Genomic DNA, 13,263 nt, shown 5'->3' on the forward strand with positions numbered 1-13,263 from the left:
TTCAGGCGCATCGTTTCAATCAATTTTCCGTTCATCTAAAGTTCCTTTTCCGATGCCATTGTTCGCCCATTTCGCACATCCTTCTAGCAAAGTGGTTTTTGTTAGTTTTTATTTTTCGATAAGCAAAAAAAAAGCATCCCTAAATTTGATTGTAGAAGCGCACAGCCATATGAAGTTATGTTTGATTTGTGTCATCATTATCCATTGATAGGGTCATAAATCGTCCTAAGATCGCGGTTATGATTTTTGCTCGCTTAAACAGCTTCACCGTAACAAGTTGCAATGAGCGAAAGGAAGATGAAACCAAAATCAATCATCCCGAAAAGTTCTTAAACGTAGCATAGTGTAGTAGACAAGAAAAAAAAACCTTACCCAACCTGTCCTTCTCTCTTGCTATGTTGCAAACCAGTTCAGTGAAGCTGTAGGGAGAAAAATATTTCCAACCAAGGTTTGCAGCTGCTGCTGCCACTGGTGGACAACACGCTGCATGTCGCGGAAAGCGATGCTAAACGATTCACACGGTTTCTAAACCCAAACGAATGATTTCAACGTGCTGAAAGGCATGATGCTTAGAACCGTGGGCAACACGAACGAGAATGCTGAAATGGCTACCAACTAGCTAATGCAGACAAACAAAAACGACAAATTAGCTTTTGCTGTTTCAAAAAAGGATCGTATGACGGCGAGAACAAAACGACGGCAAGAAGTCAAGTGCTTAACAACGCATTTCGGCAAAAACGTGTTGAAAAGCAATGGTGGAATATTTTAAAGAACTTGAAATGTTTTTTTGGAAAATTTAAATGCATCGTTTATTACGTATAGAGAATTACTTGATAAATGCGTTCAACAAAAAGGCTAAAAGTCTCTATAATATAATAAAAAGAGGGCGAAATTAATCAGCTAGCAGACAGCTAGTGTAAAAAAATATTACTAGATACGTAAGTAAATCATCTCAAAAGACAAATACAAAAGAACAAGATCAACGAAAGAGCTAAACGCCTCGATAAGCGGCAAACCCTTTTTGCTCCTCAATTAAAACATATTTATACACTTTCCGAGCGAGAGCATACCTGATCAACTCAATTAGATGCCTCCCTAACAATAACCTCTTCAACCACGGACACTCCAAAACATGCTGGACACAACAAACCGAACCATCGATTTAATTACAGATCCACTAACGCTCGCATCGATAACCGACGGGTGCGTCAATCGTAACACACACAAGAAAAGGGAAGAACAAAACGGAAACACTGAAGAAACAATATTTTCCCCCTTTGCGATCGTGATGGATCATCATCCTAGAATCCGATCCGAAGCAGCTTAGCACCACATCTATAATCAGCCGCCAAATAGTGCGTGCTTTCACAGACTGAATGCGTCACTCGCACGAAAGGATTCCGCGCTTTCACAGATTTCGCGGCGCCTACAGTCGCTTCGTGGCCTTCTCATCCTTACCCGGTTCGACCGAGCTTGTAGCGCCTAGCTGCCGCCAAACGGTGGACTGGTTTATTAGACACACACGCGTGCGCTCACTTCTTGCTTGTGCCGATCGTGCGCCGAGGCGGTACTCGAAAATCGTGACTGATAAATTCAATCAGGGTCCTCTAATCGGTTCAACCGAAACGGCGGCACGGCGAAAGATGGGTCCGGGGTGCGCTTTTATTGAATAAGGATCGTCGGTGTGGTGTGAGATAGACGAGGCGGAGGACTTATCTATGCTTTGGGGCAATCTGCTATCCAGCTAGCCGACGGGTGTTGCACACTGGGAGAATATGATCGCTTGCAAGGACATAGAATACTCGAAGAAATTTTGTTGTAACCATTTTAATCAACTGCATTGAAAGCTGATCATTTACTTTTCAAATGTTGTTAAATTTTTATAAATTTTGTGCATAATACTATCACGCACTCGAGCCCAAAATCCATCGCTCTATCCATCCTATGGAATGTCGAATCGCTAACATGATTACGCGAAGGCCACGAGCCACGACATTCGGCTTCCATGATCGTGGCAGTACACGTGCAGACACCGGCGAAGCAAAGTAAAACATAATAATAATAGTTGATGGTTATCAACAAATGATTTATAGGCGTCGCGCATTGCCACCGGTATGAAGATTGATGGTGAGCTGGCGGAGGCACAGAAGCGCCTACCTTTCTCTAGGAATCGAATGATGGTGGAGATGCGAAGATCGCACCGTCGTCATAGGAGCATGCCGTGCAAAGGGTAAAACTATTTTCTATCGCGAGAGATTGTAATTATGTGCCACTTTAGGCGTACGTTAGATTCTTCGATGAGTGGGATGAGCTTTGAGTTTTAGACTTTTAGCGATGGAGCACGAGTTTAAGCTCGAATACCTCTAACAAAAAATAGATTTTGGTATGGAAACAAATGCTGGACAAGTCTACTGAGGATAAAATGGTAAATTGGGGTAAAAAATTAACCTTCCTGTGATGATATTTGTTGTAATAAAAATTATTACCACAACAGGCAGCTCCAGCGTTTTTTATTTGCAAATCTAGTTGATGCACATAAATTTTCGATTAAAAATTCTTTTTCAACGTCAGAACCTCTAGAATTCCACGTTAGCTCCATCGAAATGAAAAGTAAGTGACGTTTAAAGTTGTGGCAAAAATGTTAAAATTATTTTAATTCCCTAAATTCGTAAGCTTCTGCCAATCGCTTAATGAATGCACGAATGCCCCAATACAGTTGGCACGAAAGGTAACTCTGTAAATTGACTCAATTCAACGGAAGCCCCTTAAGGAACGCCAGCCACAGTCGCAATCAAATGGTTTCATTATTGATAAAAATACTCCACTGTACCGGGCCACTTTAGTACATAATTCCAGCTCATCTCGTCTCACTATCTTACATTTGCATCTGACTGATAGAACAATCGAAATTAAGCCATCGCCCATCGGTGGGATGATCCATCACGGGGTGATGATTTTGTGCTGCAAATAATTTTTACAACTACTGTCGATAAGGATCTATCCATATTTATTATGGAAGTTTTTAATTAAAGAATACACATTTTAAGCTAAAACTGAGGCATTGCTCTGATTAAAACAGACAGAGATGATAAGAAGATAATTTTAATCATTTTGTTAGCCTTTCATTTCATTTTTCACACAACAGCCCGCAATCTTACGTCTTCTTGTTTGATAAAAATCATCTCCAGAAAACATTCCTTAGCGCTCTACTTGCCCAACGATCATCTCTTTGTGTTTGTTTTATGACAGTGCGAGCAAAGGTACACCACACACAGACGCACCGAGTCACGAACAGAAAATAAACATACCGAAAGTGTTTTGGTTTCGCCCGGGAGCCGATTAAAGCCCAAATAAAACCCACACCAGGGTTAGAGCACACACGCACCCGAAAAAAAAACCGGTCGCGGCCAGAGTGCAGCTGCACATTCCCGGTTTTATTGTGTTCCTTCGCTTTATTGTTTGTTGCGTCCTGTTGCATCGGGTGTCCGTCCATCCTTTCTTCGGCCTGTTCGCGAGATCTTCTTCGACGTAAGTACATCCACGCACGATCGGACGGGTTCGGTTCCGGGCGGTGACTCAGAATGGCGCCGTCGACGGGTAAGGTAAATTGTCGTTGTCGTTTGTCACGTTTGCACTGATGAGGGATGACGCTCGAATGGGATCGGGATTGTGTTTTACTGGGGATCAATGGCGGCGTGTATTGATCAGAAATGAGTCATAAGCATACCAATCGGATTTGTAAACAGAAAATTATTTGTTATGGTATTTTATTTATTTGGCTTATAGGTTAAAATTATGTACATTAAAAATACTTAAAATATGTGTTGTGTATTGAACTCTTTCAATAAACGTTAGTTCTTTAAAGGTTCTAAGTTCTAAAAAAAATATTCTATCGCATGTAAAATATTAAAATCCATTTAAAAATGGGGATGAATATACACATCAATACAGGAAAAAATTGCAAAAACCTTAACAGAGCAGTAAAAACCAACTCATAACCCGTTTAAAACATTTCAAGCTTACACTGCTGCACACATGGAATTCGCTCTTTTGCTTCAATAGTTCGACCACCTTACATGGCAAAAACCAATTGACATCGATGAACAAGAATACTTTACCAATCCTCTTACATGCCCACTGCAATCGTTGAGCGACCGAAAACACAAAACGCCGCTCATTTATCGCAACACTTACACAAAGCAATAACCCGCGCAATGCCCCGGAACAATGAATCAAACGAGCGTAATCGTTCGATCGTACAAACTCCGGATCGCTTAAGATCTCCAGATTGGCAGTCGCAACCAAACGCGAGATTGGCAAAAGGCGATCGGTGATCAGCATGAAAGTGTGATGAAATTGATTTGCATGCCAGTAAAAATTTAATACGGATCAATAACGAACGATCCGTGGGAGGTGGCCGATGGCGTAGTTGCACAGTTTATTGTTTATCGCATTCCGGCCACCTTCTCGGTCGAATCACGTCTATGAACTGTGAACAACGATATTTAACCGATACGAAGGAGGGAATACTGCAAATAACCATTCGTGTGCAGCGACAACGATCCAACACAGTACAATGTAATACCGTCGATAATCGTCTTAAGGGTTGGTTGCACCTTCTGGCATTCGCGGTAAAGAGCTGGCGGGAACATACACACACACACACACACACCCAGGGTGGATACGTTAGCGCAGAACAAGGTACTTGGATTGATACTTAACATGTTTTGCACACAATTCACCGCTGGCTTCCGTATCGTTAAGATCAGCGTTTAAAGTTGGCTGCAGGCTGATCGTTGCTTTTCTGGGGACATGTGACGCCATTTTAGTCGCGTCATTTACCAACTGTTTATGGGTTGTTTTTTTTTATTTGGTTTTTCAGCTAGAAGGTCAGAAATTTATATTTATAAAACATTAATTTCAAATCATTCAACTTTAGCATCCTTATCCTTCGATTGTCATTAAAAACAATAGTTGGTATTTTAGTAAGCTTGTAAGAAATATGAAACGTCTTCTTCATCGTATTCTTGGTACAAAGACCAACTAGGTCACGCCGGTTTAGACTTGCACGTATTTGGATAATCAGTCCTCACTACAGGGGCCTGGGATTTGAACCTAGGTCCTGCCGTGTGAAGGGCTTGGATGATATTTTATAATAAAAACTTGATTCCACTCGACTCGAAGTGGCTCCATGGCTTCCATATTCCAAGAAACTTGTGATTTTGGGAAGCCACGTTTGTAGATAATAAATAATTATAAATTAAAAAATAAATTGTTAATTTAAAACTATATTTAAAAACCAAATATACTATGCACTTGAAGGTACTTCTTTCACTGTACATGCTTTCGGCATTCTCACATCCAAATAATATTCACATTCAGCTGCAAACCGCCTCTCACAAAATAGACCTCATTCCTACCACTAAACAGTCGAAACAAAAGCATTAAAAAAAGGATCAACCCAGGACTTCCATTTAAACGATTAAGCTCATCAAAACCGCACCACCATCCACCGGCGCGATGTTTATCTTACGCTACTCTTCCCATTTAAATACAAGATCTGTCCAATTCGTATCCCAGCAAGACAAGAGATCCAAAAGAGGTTCCCTTTTTTTACTTCTGCTCCTTCTATCACCTTTTCTTTGTCTGTCGCTTCACGTCAGGCGTGCCCAATAGACACCTTCCCAGTGCAAACAATATGTGCTGCTGGTAGCATCCGTGCCTAGCTGCAACGCCGTCCAAATCAAATAAATGCTCTTCTCATGCATGTGAAATATAATCACACATCTGATGCGTGTGCGTGCGGGGAAAAGGGCCGTCTTTGCCCAAACAACAACCCACAACGCAACACAACGGAGATCAGAAAAAAAGGATCGAGTTTAAACGCACGCATCGAAGCGGACGCCCGCCTTTGTGCGTTACAGCGATGTGAGATTCGGAAGAGAGAAAAAAATTAACGCCACGCTACCCTAGGACACAGTGCAAGGGACTGTCTCAAGCCCGGCTTGTCGATGGAAATGGAAGGTGGGAATGGAAGAGGATCGACCAAAATCAGTGTGCGCGATCTACGGGTCGATGCTGCCGTGGGTAAACTCAACGAACGCTAGAACGACAAGTTCTCACTTTAGCGGGGGCCGGCGCACGGGAAAACGAGAAAAAGGGGAAAAAACGCTTATGACACACGGACGCGAACGGTTGAAGAATAGCACAAATATTGAACGAAAGAAGAAACCCCCGGAGACCGTACAGTCGCCGCACAACCCAGCCAAACGGGTAACCCTACTTCAAAAGCGGAGCGGAGAAAAGCAACACAACGATCACGATCGTAACCTCCGGGAGGGACCCCTGCCGAGTCGTTTGCAGCCTCCGGTAGGAGAGCGACAAAACCCGTACACACCCGGAGGAAGGACGACGCACACGGCACACGGGGAAACAAATTCATGTGTCGCGTGGCGTGGGAACGAAACATGCCCTTCGAATCACGGGCCTCTTCGCGTGCAACCCGCGTGCGAGGATTGTCGAAAGCGTCTGCTTGGGGTCTTCTGCCGGACAGCACGCGCGTTCAATTGCTTCACTCCGAGTACTGTGGAGCGAAGAACGGTGGGGTGTCATAATTTAAATAACAACCTAACCATCAACGATCCGGACGACCCCGCAACGTCGATCACGAGGACGACAAGCTGCTCCGAACTGATTGTGCAGAGCGAGAGAGGGTCCGGTAGGCTTCCGGCATCAAGCAATATTCGATTTGATCGCCAGGTTTTCCTTTTTGGAGCCGGGTGATCAGTCGATCGGTTGATCCGTAGATGGAATCGCGAAGATCACGCAACTTACGCTGGCTGTACTGTAAATCTCTTATTTATTTATTCGATTTATATTATTTTTAACCCATTCTTGCAACGTGATGGCGTCTGCGTCCGAAAAAGGGCAGCTCTGTCGGGGCGTGCGATCAGTGCAGACTTGCTTTTCGTTTGGGTCTATGTTTTCTTCCTGCGGAGGAGTTTACGTCCAAGAACTGCATATTGCACTGATGATGAAGTGTGGCCCTTGTGAGAAATAGGCAGAGGTATGAGGAATTGTCTCATATCATGGGCATTAATACTTGAGGAGCAACCAAATTATGTTTGTGAAGTTCAAGTAAAAACAAAAGGAAATAAGAAACGGTCAACAGCTATGCCTTCCGTGCAAAAAAAAAAAAATTTATGAGCAAAGCTTTCATGTCATTTGTGAACTTGTGTGAATAATTTACGAGAAAAAGGAAAGTCCTTCAAATAACATTAACGTTCATAAGATTGAATGAGAAATAGTTGAAAAGAACTGCTCTCCGGGTGCGGTGCGATGGTAGTAGTGGCAAGCTACGCCAGACCTCACACGGCAGGACCGGGGTTTAAACCCCATTAATAGTCCTTTAATTAATAGACTATACAATGCTTAAGGAAAAAATCAACTACACAAGAGATTATATTCGTCGATTTTTTGTGATTGTTTTCTTTGAATATACAGGGTTAGGGGTCTTAAATGGGTTAGGAACTTTAAAAAATTGTAACATTCTTACTTTAATAGTGAGATTGCATACTTTCAGGCGTAACGAATTATATCATTTTTTAAAGTTACTAGACAAGACGCTGCATGATGACTTTCTCTATTATTTTAATGAAGTCCAGTCAAACAAGAGGACAAACCGTACCTTCCGTACAAACAAGAGGACAAGGAGAGGAGGACGTTCGGTAGAATAACCTTGCTAGATCCAACGGAGCATAGCAATGAAATTAAGTACTTAATGGGATGAAGAACTTTGCATCAATTTATTTTGAATAATTTAGTTAAGTTTTATAAATTAATTTGGGCTTACAAACATTTCACCCAACAAAATAACATAACATGCTCACTGGATTACTCATGTCCAAAATCAATCAACCCTTAAGAGGAAGCTGCTGGTATATCTCCCCAAACACGGCCACAACGGCGCCGGAAGCCGTAAAACACGACGCCGTGTTTGCTCCTTTAATTTCATTAATGAATTCCTAACACCATTTTAATGAGCCGTAAGCTGCGTTACACGTGATCCGTTCTTGCTCACCCATAAGTTAATGTGTACTGTAGGCTGTAGTACAGAATTCAATTAAAGCTCTTTACATGGTAACGAACGGCGGCTTCTCGCGGAGATTGTTGAGGTTTTTCTTGCGCTTTTTACCATCTTCAATTCATTCATTTTCATGGTTTGTAAGGTGTTTTTTTTTTTCTCTGGTACTGTTCCCGCAGTACGACTCATTTTCTGCTGTTGTGATATTCTCAGGAACGGAAATTGGACGCACAAACACTAAAAGGCGTCCGCCTGGATGTGCGTCCGGCGCTAAAACCGGATGGCCATAAAGCCAGGAGCGGACCTTACCACACTACACCGAAAATCGTAACAAACAACAGCACGCACTGTTTTGTTGGTAAAACTGTCTACTGTTCCGGCTTCAAAGTTCAAATTTTATCGTTTTTCTCCTTAAAACTTGTCCCGGTTTGTTAGGAGCTACTTGCGCTCGAAAAACGCTACGCACATCTCGAAGTCACACATTGCCTCGACCGACGAATCGGTGGGTGGGTACGTTGGAACGATTTCATGGCAGTTTTTTTAAATGGCGCCGGTGGTAGATTTTATTATACCGGGGCGCTCGGTGCATCGTGTTGCATGAAAATCAATTACTCTTCAAAACCGAGCGGAAAGCTTCGGTACTTGATCGTTCAATTGTTCTTAGAACAATTATTAATTTTAAGATTGTTTTAAGAGGTACTTTTCATTCACTAACAACCGTCAAACAGTCACCTGAATTCTGAAGAAAGGCTTTAGATTTAAATCACAAATATAACTCCACCAAACCTGCTTAGCAATTCAATCAAACCAACAGCAAAGGCATCGATCGGTTCCACTTTCACGATCACAAATATATAAAGAACCCAAAATATGATATATTTCTTAATCAGTCTCAAACCCGCAACTGACGCTGAACTAATGATGCGTTCCGCGACCAGAGAAAGATCAGTTCCTTTTCTTACCGTCGGCATTGGATCGATTTATTTATGACACTTTTTGTCCACTGCTCTACATCAACGGAAGCAAGTTTTGAGATGAAACACGAACTCCGCTCGGACGATATAGTCACTCAACAAAAGCGACCCTCGGTTGTCTTTTGATGGCCACCGAAACCTAAACCTTAACCCACCACAAAAGCTTCCTATCATCGCATCGCAACGGTCGACAAGTTTCCGGGTTTTTTTTTTTTTTTGAAGGAAACTTCCTAAAGCTAAAAATTTATGTTCTCCAAAAGCGTGTGTTCGGTGTCGTCGGTGTCACCAAGGCAGAGCAACAGCAGACAGCTACAAAACTCGTGGGAAAATCCGTCATAAACGGTGGTGGGATTATAAATCCTCGCTATTTCTTCCATTCACTTTGCAAGCGTTCCTGAACGGGAAGCTCCGACGATCGCGAGTTCTTGTGGATATCTGCCCAATAAATGGGTCTCAGAAGAAGATGTTCGTTTCGGCTGGGAAATGATTCATAAAAAAAAATTCTAAATTCAATATCCCTAGTTCAATAAATTAAGGAACAAACCTGCTTAAAATCTCTCTAAAAATGCAACGAAGTTAAGTAGAGTGCACAACCGATTAAGATTACTTAATGTTGCTCAGCATATTATGTTTTAACTGGTAAAGAATTTGTTAAACAAACCTATAATTTAAACAACTAAAATTATGCTGTAAACATTTGCTTTAAGCTAGCAATCAACTGAATAATCAAACCAAATTCATTTAGATTTAAGATTTCTCTTTAAGCCCTTCAACTAAGCTCCCTAATAATTGAACGCTTGCGCAATTCGAACCACTTCAAATTGGTAAAGACAGATGTTTATCTTGTAATTACCACCCTCCTTCACGAGCAGTGCACTAAAACTCATTGCAGCGTACAAGAATTAGCCGAGAAGACATGCGTTAGCAGGTGTTAACGGCAGTGCACGTTGTATTGTCGGGTTAAGAATTAAGTAATTCCAGCGCACCGAACGCCACTTAGCCTTTTGGGTAGCTTTCACTACTAATTAAAACTATTTCGGTACCTGTTTGACACTCATTTTGGTGGCCTTCGCCTCATTAATGACATCCCAAAAGAGAAGGTTATCTCATTACCGGAGGTCCCAACGTAAGCATCCTTTCCTGATTGAGGGAAAATCGACGCGTTCCTTTGTAATTGATGATTTGTCCAGAGTGTGTGTCTGTGTGTGGCAACAAATACTACCGAAAGGTTGACAGCGAAAATTCTCAAAGACCTCATGTTTTGTCCGATCCAGTTTTGGGAATTCCTTGCCCGAAGCATTACCAGCAAAGCCGTCTCCTTAGGGAACAAATCACAACTAATTAGGCTACCTGCAACGGTCACTGAGGGGTCAAAACCGGCCCCCAGCGCTTCAGAACGTCCAATTGCAAAAATCAACATCTTGAGGTTGGAGCCCGTTGGGTGATTGGAAAAGGTGACAAGCCCCCGGTTCCGCGGTAGCAGGGCCGGAACACGGCTCAAAGGCGTCTAACGCAAGCCAACATCCTGCAGGTCTGTCAAACGACACCATTGACAGCAATTATCATTAGGGAGACAAATGCGAAATAACTAGAATTATTCAATAATTTTACTCCCGTACATTCGTACTCACGCGTACGGGATGCTGCTGCGAACTTACAGGCAAATAATGCTTAACAACAACGACAAAAAAGTCGTAAAAGATTCCTCATACTAGGCCACAATCTTCAGACCCAAATTCCGCATGCAGCAGCTGTTGACAGACTTCCTCGCCGTTACGGTGCCACTGGTCGACTGGCCGCAAACAATCAAATTAAATGGGCACATGCCCGTCGGGCCGAACCACCGGGTAATGAAGAAGCTGCCGAACATTAAGCTTAAGCTTACGAATCACCCTTCCACTAAGCTCCTCGGTGCGATCACCTCACCATGCAGAGACGCAAACGTTCATGCAACTTTGCGCGTAAGAACGGCGGCTGTTAAACGACTAACCGTGGCCGGACGATACCTTGCATGGGGAACTGCTCAATGCACACTTTGCTGGTGCATTTTTAACTACCACTGATGGTGGTGGCGCTCGTTCCCTTTCGCCGACACTACATCTCGCGCCTCGCGGGCTAATCTGCTTACCAAACAAAGCCTCAAACGAAACAGAAAAGACTCATATCCTTGTGGGGGAGAGGAAGGCGATGGCAACAACTAAACATACCGAAAAGGACCTCTGGAAGCATGCGATACGCTACTTTGCTTTGTTCCCTTTCTGTAAAATTCAGACACACCAGTACCTCGTGGTTCGTGATGCTGAAATTACCCAAAACCCGCACCCAGGACAGCCGAACGCTAAACAATCGGGCGCGCTTAGTTGTGGCCAATTAATAACAAACGAAAAGCCCGCTTCTGCTGAAACGCCGTGGGGCAGGATGATGCATCGCTTGATTAAATTACGATGCAGTTATACTGAAGCCGAAAAGGATAAGGCAGTGAGCGAATGGACTTTATAATATGAGCCATTTCATGTGCGTATGGTTAGCACCGAGAGGAATTGGAATTAGATTGACGGAAGCAATACATCAGTGGGTGGTTGTTTGGTGTGATTCTTGTAGCGCGGTCAAACTAACCCTTCAGCTAATGTTACAAATGTGATCGGGATTTATCCGTCATAATGGATACGAGTTCAGGATTTATTGTAGTGTTGAACAAGTCGTTTATAATATAATTTTACGAAAATTATTTGGTCTTCCAAAAGAAGAATGAAAACCTTAAAAATTTCCTATTTAATCCAATTGATAGTTATCTACAATTTAGTAAAAAAACACATATTTTTTTTTTGATAAATACCTCATAAATAATCATGTTTAATGAGTCAAATAAGAACGAAAAAATTACTTTAATATCAAGGCAAACGCAATCAGTTTTATTGTTTTCTTTTTCTTTGAAGCCTCTCTGAAACAAAACATACATTTTAAATGTTAAAAATGCTTCAAAACTCATAATTACCTTACAAAACTGCTGTTGATTCTTGGCCAAACCCCAAAAATTATCCTAACGGGATCAAAAGCACCCTGAGCGATATGGATATCAACAGCACGCTTCTATCACGATCATCCCTACGATCATCAGCAATCATCAACAAAGACTACCAAAAAGCGAAAGTAAAACAAGTTCCCTGCACTCTAGAAACGATCGTAGCAAAAACCAAAACCTTCCAGGAAATTGTGGCTGTGGTTTTTGGGGAACTTATTGAAATTCAAATATTTTTCAAGCATATTAAAGGTATCGCGCCCAATTTTCATCCAGGCACCGTCCATCGATCCCGCTTTTAGCTCCTTCTCCTTGTCCAACAGCCGCTTTTACATACCATACCGTCGAGCGCAGCATCCTTTCTCCTATCGAATGTGAAACGATCGGGACGATCAAGACAAGAATTTTAATCTTCCCCTTGAATCGTCCTTTCCTAAACGTTTCGAGCGCAGCAAAGGGCACGAAGCGATAGGAATGGATCGTGTGCCGTGAATGGTAACTTTCGCTTCTTTGCCATGCCCTACTGTTTCTACTGAGGAGCAAGTTGCGAAGATCTTGTTCCTCATGGGCAACGCTCTCCTGGGCTACGTAATGTATGTGTGGTGGGTTAATCTACTCAAATTACCACGATGGATGGCTCGCATGAGGATATTTATGAGGGCGACATTAATGTGGCTGATCCATAACCAGGTAGTTTTTCTTATGTGCCTACATCGCTTGATTACACGAAACATATCAAATAGTTCACCAAAGTTTTTCGGTGCCAGCTGTAACAATAATTTATAAGCACGAGTTTTATGAGGTGCCTCACTAAGCTAAGCTAATATAATATAAATCTTTAATTGTTAATAAAATGAACATTATAAATTGGTTTAAAAATCAACAGTTAGGTTCCGTTTTTAATAAATATTCATCCTAGATAAAAGATTAAGTAATCATTTGAACAGAATGTTTGCATCGATTATTTGAATCGTGTAAAACGCATTGCATACTTTTTGGCGAACAAAACCGAATGGCTACAGCAAGTACGCAGCCTATATTGGGTTGCATCGTGTGTCATTCTGCAGCCCGAAGTCGGAAAAGCTGGTATGAAAAGAAAATATGAGAAATTAGCCAAGAACAAATCGATAATTGATAAAAACTGCACCATCATTAGTACATTATCAACCCAATATTATCGAGATATA

The 13,263-nt window shown here is 42.1% G+C and overlaps 3 protein-coding genes across 3 annotated transcripts in view; 2 read left to right on the forward strand and 1 right to left on the reverse strand.

The window, feature by feature from the left end:
• LOC126561420 (protein Smaug) overlaps positions 1-13,263 on the forward strand; it is a 469,519-nt gene that overhangs the window by 284,562 nt on the left and 171,694 nt on the right. The gene's annotated exons all lie outside the window — the stretch shown is intronic.
• The window catches only part of LOC126562512 (protein hairy), a 579,505-nt gene that overhangs the window by 148,416 nt on the left and 417,826 nt on the right, over positions 1-13,263 (forward strand). The gene's annotated exons all lie outside the window — the stretch shown is intronic.
• LOC126562736 (protein sarah) overlaps positions 2,677-13,263 on the reverse strand; it is a 29,553-nt gene continuing 18,966 nt past the window's right edge. Inside the window, exon 2 of the mRNA XM_050219312.1 lies at positions 2,677-2,686. The gene's annotated coding sequence lies outside the window, so the exon portion shown is untranslated. The remainder of the gene's footprint in view (positions 2,687-13,263) is intronic.

Source organism: Anopheles maculipalpis, chromosome 3RL (assembly GCF_943734695.1).
Source record: "Anopheles maculipalpis chromosome 3RL, idAnoMacuDA_375_x, whole genome shotgun sequence".
Classification (NCBI taxonomy): Eukaryota; Metazoa; Arthropoda; class Insecta; order Diptera; family Culicidae; genus Anopheles; species Anopheles maculipalpis.